Consider the following 11,959-nt stretch of genomic DNA (forward strand, 5'->3'; position numbering starts at 1 on the left):
CCAACTTTAATCTTCTTAAAGTCTGTATAGTCAGCAGTGTCAGTGCTGAGGGTTTCGGCATGGGCTATTCATGTCCTGTGCAAGCCTCACACACCCAAACCTGACTGCAAATCCTTTTCTCTTTGTTGGTATCAACAAATCCAGATTGCTGTTACTTTTGGTACAGCTGTATATGCTGCAGTCCCACCTGGCTGCCCTGCAGACATATTGAAGACACTAAAGAGCCTTTGAACACCAGGGTTATGTACTGTTGCCACAATACGTGAGCTCCATCTGCTGCATTCCAGTAGTTTGTTATATCCTCATGATGACAGGCAAATGAATCCTTCCATGAAGGTGAGAAAACAATGTAAGAAATTAGAAAAACAACAAGATGAAATGTTGTGGGGATAATACTATTTGAAAGCAGTAGTTAATTTGGCTGTTCAAGAATGAGGATTCAATAAGAGTGTATTAGAAGTACCACATCCCTGCCTTTCTTCCAAAACTTCCCTGCAGATCTTCCCATCAAGAATGAAAGTTGTGCAATTAGAAATCAAACTTATTTATGTTTTTATATGCAGCAAGTTTTGCTGATGATTTTGGTTTTGTTTTGTTTGTTTGTTTGTTTTTCAGGTGAGGAATAATATATCTGTGGGTTCTACAGCACTGGTGTAGCTATGGGAAGCCAGGTAAGTTCAGAGATCTTTACTATGGGCTATAAGACTCACTAAGCAAAGTTCAAGCCTGTATATGTTCAGGTCAAACTACTTTACAAAGAAATACACACACAAAAAAAGTCTCATTTATTCTATCTTTAAATTTGAGGATGGGAGTGAAAATTAAGCATTTGGTAAACAGAGAGCCATGTTTGAACTGTTTGAAAGAGGTAAAAATAGTATTCTGTTCTGAGGATATGAACATACACACACATAGAGCCCCTACCAAATCTCTACAAAGCACCAAGCTATTCTTACAGAACTGCATGAAAAAATTAAATTAAAATAAAATAAAATTAAATTAAATTAAATAAAAAAAAATAGTGACTTCTCCTTTCTTGGGCAGTGTTTTAATGGTCCAAAACACCAATCCCCACTAATAGTGTCTCATACAGAGGAACCAAAATAGTCATGTGTTATTTCCTGCTAAACCAGTTATGCAAACGCAGTAAATAAAGGGACTAAAAACATCAACAGTCAAAATTAAAGAGATGAGAAAGCTACTCAATGAATGTTAATGCTTTTTAAACCCATCAGGTAGATGAACTAAGTGTTTTCTAAACTACAAGGGCTTCTTCACATTGAAGGAGTTCAACCTACAAAATAGCAAACACTTAGCCTAGGGAAAAACATTATAAAGTATGTAGCAACTTAGCTATTGCTGTTTGTCAGAGTCACAATAAAATGTGAAAAAAAACCAAGCCCAGACCTCTCAAAACAATTGAAACACAAATACATACAAGGTAGAGATAGAACAGTAAGGTATCTAATGGTCCTTACCATGTTTCTGGGAAAATAGATTATATAAAAGGCTTCACAGTCTTAACATGTGAAAAAAATTATAAATGCATAGGAGGGTAAATTGATTATTATCTGGAAAGGGCTCTGGCAAAAAATAAAAGAAAGAAAGGTGAAAAAAGTTGAAACGAGGAGAAGAAGGGAGAGGGATGTGTAGAAAACTACTTGAAGAGCATGTTGTACCGTCCCTTAATGGTTCAGAGTAAGCATTTCACATGCCATCTGTTTAATTTGTGATCCAGCCTATCAAAGCTATTGCAGTAAATTAGACTCCGAAGAATCTACCAGAATTGGTGCAGATCTGATGCTGGTGTACTAGATGTTTACAAACAGGTATACTTACAGAAGCAGACTAGCTCCTTCACCAAAGGATTTGCATTTTAAGATGAGACATCTCAGGAGCTGGGAACATCAACTTTAACTACCTTGTAACTAACTCCCCTGACATGCTGCAAAGTCATCAGGGGTTTCTCACAGCACCTCTTAGACCAGAGAATTTTTGAAAGCATATATAACATGCAATATTTCCAGGGAAAGCAAAATAACTAAAGAACAAGGGGAGGTTCAGGAATCTAAAAGCACTGAACTACCGACCGTCTTTTTATGAAAGGTAGTGAGCTGGACGTAATATACTTTGAAAATGCATTACATTTTCCTGAAATGTAAGTAGATTACCTACTTTATCTCTAATTTTTACTGTCCTATATACTTTAACTATATTATTGAAACACTTGAAGTTTAGATTTAATGTTAATCTGTGACAAAATAATCCCACAATTTCTTATTCATAGTTCTCAGAAGGCTACATTGGGGAATTAAGTGATTACTATTGGAAGAAACTGAGGAAAAATCCTGTGTATAAACTCAGTAATTCTTAACTACTGTGAGGCATTGACTGCTTCATCACATTCAGTTGAAAGCTGCAGTTCCTTTATCTCTAGATAAGGATTGACAACATAAAGGAATATAAGGAACCTCATGGCAAGTCTGTCTTTCAACCTTTTACAATCTCAGGAGTGAAGAATCCAAGCTGTAGTATCACCAAAAGCCCTTGGAACAGACAAAGTGTAATGCCATAAAGAAGCTGTGGGGATCATTAACATCTTTGGTTATGAAGGATGCACTGGTTTAGCATTACTTAGACTGGTGTCAATATTGTCCAAGATGATGGATTAGACTGAAATCAGTCACTCAGATATTCTGGATCTTGTCTCACAGTAACTCCTACCTCCTGAAAAACATGCCAAAACACAGAAATGTGGAAGTATTGTGGGAGACCAGTAAATAAGTAATGATAATTTCCCTTCCACAAAGCAGCAGCAGGAGAAAAAAAACCACCAAACTAACCCAGAACCAACCTAAAGCCAAAGAAAAAACCCAGCACAAATGACAGAAACAAAACAAATAAAAGAAATAATTGAAGAAAAGAGTAATGACAATACAGAAAAGAAATAAAATTCGAAATTAACTTATCAAGCCCCCCTATTTCCCCTTATTATAAATGGATAAAAATTAATCTCCTGGCTCATTGAAATGTGACTTCCAGTAGTAAATGGCTATGTAATGTGGGACAGTGATCTCAATTAGCTGGGTGCCTTTAAATTCTAAACCCTTTTTCAATTTCTCTAACTAACTTACAACTGCCATCTGTCATGTTACCAGACACTTTATGCAGGAATCAAGTGTTTCAAAATTTCCCTACTTTGGCATGGCTTGAGCTGTCTTTAAATGACACTAAAATCTAGAGATGATTAAAAACTCAGGTAGATGCAGAGCACACAAATGCACCACATGTGCACATGTAATCATAGCCTGTCAGAGGCTGGTGCCACTACCATGAGCCCGCCAAGCCCCTGGTCTTACTCCAGCTGCTGGCACCGAGACCTCAGTATGCCCATACACACACAGAGAACATAGGCCTGAACCCAGGAAAGCAAAGCTAGAAATTAATACAATAAGAAGACAGGATAGACTCTGCTAATTGGGCACACAGCACTGGCAGACAAGTGTATTGATTAGCAAACTGTTTTAAAAACAACCAGCTCTTTCTGTCACCTTATCTCTTTGTTTTTGCCAGCTTGTTCCTCCCCAAATCATCCAAATCCTTTTTTTTCCTCATCTTTAGTTTCTTCCATAAACCACCTATTATAAGACCTCTGCAATTCTAAAATATTCTTCCCCTAGCACACCCCCTGCCTCTAGGCAGGAACTCCCTCAGCTCATTGAGTGCTCCAACTTTGACTTTTTATATATTAAGTGTCACACCAGTGCCATGGGGCTGTGGGTCCCGTGGAAGAGCCATGGAAAGAGCCCACTTCCACTGGCTCTCTGTGCTCCCTTGTTGGAGTGAGTAAGGGAGCATTTAACATCACAGGCATAGCCATGGGATCCACAGGTCCCTTTCAGTCTGAACCTGGTTTTCCAAATACTGGATGAGGTTATGTAACCAAAGTTGTCCTGTATATCTGGAGGAGTTGGCAGCATGAAGCTATGTCAGAGCTACCTGTCCTATTCCCCTCCCTGACATGCTTGTTTTGTTCAGCTGCCAAACAACATAGCTGGAACAAAAAACCTCTTCCATGCAGCCAAGCTATGGGAAGAAGGGAAGAGCAGAAAGGGAGAGAAGAAATTGGAGGCTATCCCAATCTAGAAGATGAAGAAAGAAGACATGCAGAAACCAAAAAAGTAAAAGAAGACAGTACAATGTTATTAATACTGTGTTTCGACAAATTCGAGGAAAAAAAAAGTAAAATTTGTGTCCATTAGCAAGAGTTTCCAGAGAAAATTAATTCAGTCACATTTCAGCACAGGCTTTAAGCATGCTTTTGATTAATTTTCATTTAAATGACCAATGTGCAGTTAACATATACATGGTAAAGGTTTCCCAACACTTACTTTCAATTTATAATTTTTAGCAAGAAAAATTTTTGGTGTTTATTCCTACGAAAGATGTTTTGTTTGATTGTCTGTTTTAGAGCACTGACCTTTGCTGCTATTCGCTTGAAGTAAAACCATAAGTGTTAAGACCATCCTATCTACTTAGTCATCACTTCACAGCTATAACCATGGACAACTTAAAGCACAGTTATTTCCTTAAACTATTTAACATCATCCAAAAACTGTGTCAGCTACTAATGAGCACAGAAAATGCCCAATATAATCCCAAATATAAACGACAATATCTGAGGAAGGAAAACATACATGAGTCTGGAGCACATCAATATTTCCAAGTTGTATGTACAGAAAATTGCTTAGACAAGTTTTAAAATTCTATGATATAGAAAGATGCAGCTACTAAGGTATGTGTTATTGGGTCACTGGGTCAAAGGCAAGAATTACCATTGCAATGGAGTCTACGCATCCACATGTCCCACTTACAGTATCATGCAGAGTCAATGGCTCCACCTACATCTTCCTGCTTTAAGCAGAAAGAAATAAGAAGAGAACTAATGTAAACTGCTTTTCCCTAGACTATCTGTCTGACAACCTTCTGCCACAGTGTCCTAGTTAGGACAGCTGAGATCAGTTCATCATGGTATGGGTATAACCCAAAACTGTGTATTCTATAGCCTTCCATGCCATTACCCAGAAACTGTTGTCAATAGACTATTCGCACCCTCCGCCCATAGAGCCTGACTCCTCAGGCTATAAACTAGGTGTTAAGAGGCCTGTGAGATAAGAGGATGCTCTTGTCCTCATACCCTTTATGGAAGTCCCCGCTCTGAGCCTTTTATGGAACTCCCCGCTCTGAGGGAAAGATTGACCATTTTTGCCTGAACTGGGGAATATATAAACCTGGAGTTTCAGAACTTTTGCAACCACTCGTGGGATCCAGAAGGAAGACTGCAGCTCGTCGCTCTCGACCTTTGCTGGACTTCAATCACCGCTTCTGACCAGACTGCAACAGTTCTCCCACCAGCAGGTTTTTCCCCTCTCCCTTTACTTTGGACTCAAGCGGGGCCCAGGGAACACCACTTTGTTCATGCCCCAGGGTACTGGGTTGTACATGTGGGTTTTGTGGGTTAGGACCAATTGTTTGTTTGTGTGATTGTGCTTGCTGTGTTTTAATAAATTGTTATTCTGACTTGTGGTCTCTCCTTTGAGTTGAGTTCGTTTCCCCTGCTGGTTGACTCTTAAACCAGCACACACAGAAATACAGCAGAGAAATTATCTGTTCAAAACTTGCATTAACACACAGTTTATTTTCCCCAACCTCTTAGGGAAAAAAGAGATCACTATGGCCTTCTAATGCATCTCACAATTTAAAATATTGTGCTGTGAAGAATATTGCTCTCTTGACCTAGTTTCAGCCTCTTATTTCCAGAGCACTGCATAAAAGCATGTATCAGAGCATCCTTCAAACATATTAAAGCTCCTTGAACTCTGAGAAGAGGTTTATTCAAGTTCCTCCTTGCTGTACACAGGCAGTTGATGTGAGTGAAGATCCTTACAGTTTGGCTGCTATTGGACACTACACAGGCCCTCTCTGACACCTGTCATGCAGCCTTTGTTACTACTTGACAGAATTCTATCCTTTTATCAGCTGAACTGTACTCCTCAAATCATGAACTTCCTACTTCTAGTTGACTACATCTCCTTGGATGCTAACCTTATTTTGTCTCTACAGGAACCTGGTGATTTGCATACACTTGCCTCATCAATTCTCTCCTATTTCTTTGCAGAGTGTCTCCACTGGAGGAGTTTTTGGGTTTCACTTCTTCCCCCTTGAAGTGATCTTTCAGGATCACTTGCTAGGGCAAAGCTGCTAGTCTTCCTAGAAATGAATTCTTTCCTAAAAATCACAAAATCACAGAATATGCTGAGTTGGAAGGGACCCATCAGAATAATTGAGTCCAACTCTTAGGCCCACAGACGACCACTCCAAGAATCACACCCATGTGCCTGAAACCCTTGTCCAAATGTTTCCGGAACTCTGGCAGACCTGGTGCTGTGACCACTACCCTGGGGAGCCTTTTCTACTGCTCAGCCACACTCTGGATGAAGAGCCTTTTTCTAATATCCAACCTAAACCTCCCCTGACACAACTTCAGGCCATTCTGTTAGGTTCTGTTACTGGTCACCATAAAGAAGAGATCAGTAACTGCCCCTCCTCTACCCCTCCCGAGGAAGTTGTAGCTGCAATGAGGTCTCCCCTCAGTCTCCTCTTCTCCAGCTGAACAGATCAAGTGCCCTCAGCCACTCCTCACATGACTTTCCCTCAAGGCCCTTCACCATCTTCATTGCCCTCCTTTGGACACTCTCTAATGGCTTAATATCTTTCTTACATTGTGGTGCCCAAACTGCCACAATATTCAAGGTGAGGCTGCCCCTGTGCAGAGCAGAGTGGGACAATCCCATCCCTTGACCAGCTGACAATGCTTTGCCTGATGCCTCCCAGGACATGGTTGGCCCTCCTGGCTGCCAGGGCACTGATGTCTCATGGCCAACTTGCCATCAGCCAGGACCCCCAGGTCTCTTTCTTGGCACTGCTTTCCGGTATCTCATTCCCCAGTCTGTATGAACATCTGGGGTTGCCCTGTCTCAGGTGCAGAATCCAGCACTTTTCCTTGTTGAATTTCCTATGGTTGGTGATTGCCCAGCCCCCTGATTTGTCGGGGTCTCTCTGCAGGGCCTTCCTGCCTTCAAGGGAGTCAAAAGCTCCTCCCAGTTTTGTGTCATCTGCAAATTTGCTCAGTGTCCCTTCCAGTCCTGTGTCCAAGTCACTTACGAAGATGTTGAAGAGTGCAGGGCCCAAGATGGAGCCCTGTGGAACCCCACTAGTGACAGGTGACCAGTCTGATGTCACCGCATTCACTGTCACCCTCTGTGCTTGACCCATGAGCAAATTGCTCCTCCGGGTTTATCCATCTTGGGTTGGACATTTTATCCAGAAGGATGCAGTGAGAGACTGTATTGAAAGCTTTACTGAAATCCGAAAAGATTACATCAGTTGGCTTCCCTTAATCAACTAGGTGGGTTATTTTGTCATAAAAGGAAATCTAGTCATCTTTGTCTCACCTGAGGCTGCCCATATTAAAAAAAAAAAGCCAACAATAATTGCACGTAATAAGTTTCAGGCTGTGGTCTGAGTTTTGTTGTCCAGGCTGTTATTCTCCTCACATATCAAACCCCAGGGCATGTTGCAATAAGAATTATCTCAAATGACAAGACATGCCTCCATGGTACAGGGGAAGAACTGTTTTATTTGTACCACAAATTTGCACCAAAGCTAAGAAAACAAGAGTTCTTAGGGCTGAAGAAGGCTTTTAAGACTATTAGGTTCAGTCTTCTGCCATTGCCACATCTGCAAAATATTTTAAGTTTCTTGCCTCTGCCTGGAAGCCTCAACCAGAACTGTGATGCCCTGTTAATCTACTTAGCTAATACTTCCAATATTACATTTATAACCAGGATGAAGCTATCCATGATGTCGAGTCTGTTTTGGACTGGCTCAGAAAACTGAGACATTTTTGATGTCCATATAATTATCTGATTAAGACAGAAAGTGTGTTAAAACAATTACATCATATTCAGTTCATTAGTCCAAAAAGGCTTGCTTATTTGCAACTGCTAATGCCATTTTCTGAGAGGAAATAGCTCAGACATGCAAGATAAATATATCTTACTCCACTGAAACGTTGTCAAACATGCTTTAAGATCTTAGACCTCTAAGCTGTTAGCCTCGCAGTGGTCTAAGTAGTTTCCATTGTATATCGATGATAAAGTGGTTACTTTTCTGAGAAAAAATAACAGGTAGGGAGTGTGCCTGCTTAAAGAATTAAAAAAAAAAAAAAAGAAAAAAAGACAGACAGATCTGGAGGCATCTGGAGGACCATGTGCCACACTGTGTGTGTGTTCTGTCACCACTCAGACAAAGCATGATTAAAAAAACTCCAGGGAAAAAGCATCCAGCTACAAAATAATTTCTGTAAAACAAATGTAGGAGAGTTAAGTATTTCAGAGCATATAGTGTAAAAAAAGAAATTACTGAGCCCAAGCATTTCATCTGGACTGGAAATCATAAACTTCTAAAGAACCTCTTGTTTTTCTTGACAATGATCGTGACTGTGGCACAACAAAGCAATCTTGACGATGATGGTAGCCCTATACATAAGCAGAGGTAAAACGGTGAAAGTGTCAGCAAATTTTGCATATTCAAATTGACTTGTAAAAGAATATAAACAGTGTAGAAGCAAGAACATGGCATCCAGATCTGCTAATGTCAGGACCCCACCAAAGCAGTGCAGTGTGTGACCACAGGGGTTTTCAGGACATACTTCTGGGAAAATAGCACAAAAGCCTACAGTGCTGACAAAAATTAAATAATTAAAAGAAAAACCCACTGAGAAAGTGGATCTGACATTTGCTTGTTATTATTTCTCTTTTGCTGCCTGACCCATGATTTCCTCAAAACTGCAGCAGCTGAAGTAGCTAGCAGCTTGAGTGAGCAGAGTGAGAATGGCACAGGTCTGCTGCTGGTGTAAGGCCACTGAGAGGATCGCTGGCCGTAAATGCATCTTCAACATGGATCTTTTCAAAGAACACCTGCAAACCTGACAGATTTTATGACTGACAAAAAAAAGTCACTTTTGTGACCCATTATTATGTGTCTATCTACTCCAAATTAGAAATTCCTGAACATGACTGAGATAATGAGTTAGAACATGCAGATATCCAGGAGCTACACCTTACCGGTATTACTCCCTCGTGTCAGTACAAGCATGGACAATTCAAAGAAAAGACAATGAAACAACTGCTTTCAATGAAAAGACTGCTTTAGGATTGCTGCCTGAGTCTCTAAGGAATCAAAATTGCTTTAGGTAGAGCTATGAATTTATCATAAACCACCATTTCAATAGCAGAAAATAGGGGATCAGTAGTTCTCACATACAAGTGTGTTGTATGTAAAATACGACCTAAGTTACTGATATGGTGGAGATTTTTTTCTTCCGTTACACTTTTTTTCTTTCATTACCAGGGCAACTACATATGCACAGATGAACCATGATTGTTAAACTTCACAGCAAAGTCATGAACTACTATTCATATCCTGTGAGCAATAAAGTTCTTCTGCAGGTTGCCTTGTGGCCCATAATCTGGGCTTCTGATCCTTGGCCAAGACACAGCTATTGCGCTCACAGAATGGTGCACTCCTTGACCAGCTCAGCAAAGAACCATCTCTGTCACTGGCACATCACCAGGGCTGTCTGTTGTAGAAATAAAAGGTGTCCCTGTTAGAAGCAAACAGCTGGGAAGGCAGCAGCAAATGAGGAGGCACTGGGGATGGAAAGAAGAGGCAGTAAGTCCCCAAACAGACGAAACTGCAGAAAGCCCTTGAGTGTGTCATTGAAGCCTGTCCCAAATAAGTTCAAAAAGGTTTTGGAGATAATAAGTGCTACTTATAAAGACATTTTGGTGAACAGCTTCCTGGTTCACTGTGACAAGAAGACTGAGTCGTCTGTAGGGAGGACACAGATAATTAACCATGGATAATTAAGATTATCCATGAATCCAGATAAGGCAAGAGATTAAAACTCCATCTGTCATTGGACATGCATCTTTTACTCAGTTTGCTACACTTAGGAGAACATTTAAGACCCCCTTAAACATTATTAACTGTGGTAAACAATGTCTTCTCTGGGTTACGGTCTACGCTATATTTGAGAAGGTTTGTGGGACAAGACTACTCAAGCATCTGAGAATTGATCGTAATGTTCCATGTACACCTCTATTACAGATACTACTGCCATGTATTGTTGCCATACACTATTGCTACCTACACCATACTAATGATGCAATTGTGACCATCACTTTTAAAAAAGGAGCTGGGATGTTTTAAAAAACAGTCTCTTAAGATTCCACTGAGGGGACTAGGCAGGAGAGGAACAGAATTCATTCATTTGAAATTCTTTAATAGAAAAAAGTTATAGTAATTTCCTAATATCAGATGACACAGACAGATAAAGCATGGAGATGATTTTAAGGCAGCTCTACCTTGTACTCTTCAAGAAGAGTGTCATGGTTTGAGAAATCCCCAAAATCCACTCCCCTAGTCTAAGCCCCCTCTCACATCTCAACCTAATGTGAGATGGGTTTTTCCAGACAAAACACACCAGACTCAGAATGGGGGAAAGGGAATATATTACAATGACTGTACAGATAAATACCATATCACATTATACACACGATCACAATATCTCTACCATGACTTATAGTATTTACAATGGACCAGATCTCTTCTCCCCTCCAAATAAAAGTCCAGGAGGGAAAGAAGGACAGATCCCTTCCAGTCTCTGAACAGCAGGAGCATCTTCCAAGGCAGCAGGTTTCTTCTTCTCATGTATGCAGCAGCTGTGGCTGATTTTCTGCCAGCATCCACGAGGGAGGTATCCAAGCCTCTCTCGGCCCCATCGCCTCACAACCGAGGGGTCTTCCGTGGACTTCGTAACCCCAGACAAGGTCGTTTCACCACGTCATATCACGAAGACACAGGGGGGTCTTCGTGATGGTCTGGTATCTCTTGCAGGGCCTCTGTGCCCTGTTCTCAGGCTGCCACCGTGGTAGCAGTGAAAGGGGGGAGCCAAGGTCAACTCCCCCCGCATTCCATCTGGCCGTCCCGGTCCAGCTCCGGGACGTCTTTTGAGCTTCTTAGTTCCTCTCTCTCTCCAGTGCTGCATGTCCAAAACTACTCTCCATAATAGGAGTCCATGTCCCTCTTCTCTAAGAGGGGTCTCAAGGGAGTTTTGGGGTCTGGTATCAGTCTTACCCCAAACTCTGTAGCTCTGCTGCTGGCTCTCTCTCTCTCCCTTTCCAGGAGTCCTTTCTGCGATGCTGCATGTCTCTGTTGCTTCTCCGGTTCAGGTCTTATCTGTCCTGGCTCTGTGCCACTGTTTCTCTGGTCAGTGCCGGCTGCTGCTCCGTGCCCATGGAGAAAACATCTCCCGGCATAACTACAGACACTTAGCCCAGTCCAAGACTGTTCCAAGTCTCTGCAATCTTCCCCCAGCCGGGGGCTGGGAGGGGGCCAGAGGCCCCAAGGGGCTCAGAGCCCCTACCTCGTGGCTCACAACATGGCCACCACTCCTCAACAACCAAAACTACAACTCATCTCTTCCAGTGAGCTTGTGATATGTTTACATTTTTGCAGGAGCGCCCATTGGGCAAAACTTCAAAACATCCAGGGGTTTCCACCCCTTGGGGTCTACCACTTTTCAGCCTCTGGGGGAAAAACCAAGGTCCAAACCACCACAAAGAGCCAATTCATCATTCGAATCTCCTATCTGCCTTTGCAGTAAGCTTTGAGAATAAGGTGGAGGGAGGTTTTTTGCAAGGGCAGAGTGAGAGGGTATACTAATAAAATACAGAAACCAAGGATTAATCATGATTCAGGAAAATCATGGTTCTTCTTCCAGATGCAAAGAGACTTTATTCTGAATTTAATTTTATTACACACCATACTCCAC

At 41.4% G+C, this 11,959-nt stretch overlaps 1 long non-coding RNA gene across 1 annotated transcript; it reads left to right on the plus strand.

Moving 5' to 3' along the window:
- Positions 1–282: 282 nt before the first annotated feature.
- LOC108496176 lies at positions 283–4,168 on the plus strand. The gene is made up of 3 exons (XR_001874373.1): positions 283–336; positions 616–671; positions 4,039–4,168. It is a non-coding gene; the product is annotated as an uncharacterized LOC108496176 (long non-coding RNA).
- Positions 4,169–11,959: the final 7,791 nt, after the last annotated feature.

The sequence above is a fragment of the Lepidothrix coronata genome, unplaced genomic scaffold, assembly GCF_001604755.1.
Source record: "Lepidothrix coronata isolate B3197 unplaced genomic scaffold, Lepidothrix_coronata-1.0 Scaffold37, whole genome shotgun sequence".
Classification (NCBI taxonomy): Eukaryota; Metazoa; Chordata; class Aves; order Passeriformes; family Pipridae; genus Lepidothrix; species Lepidothrix coronata.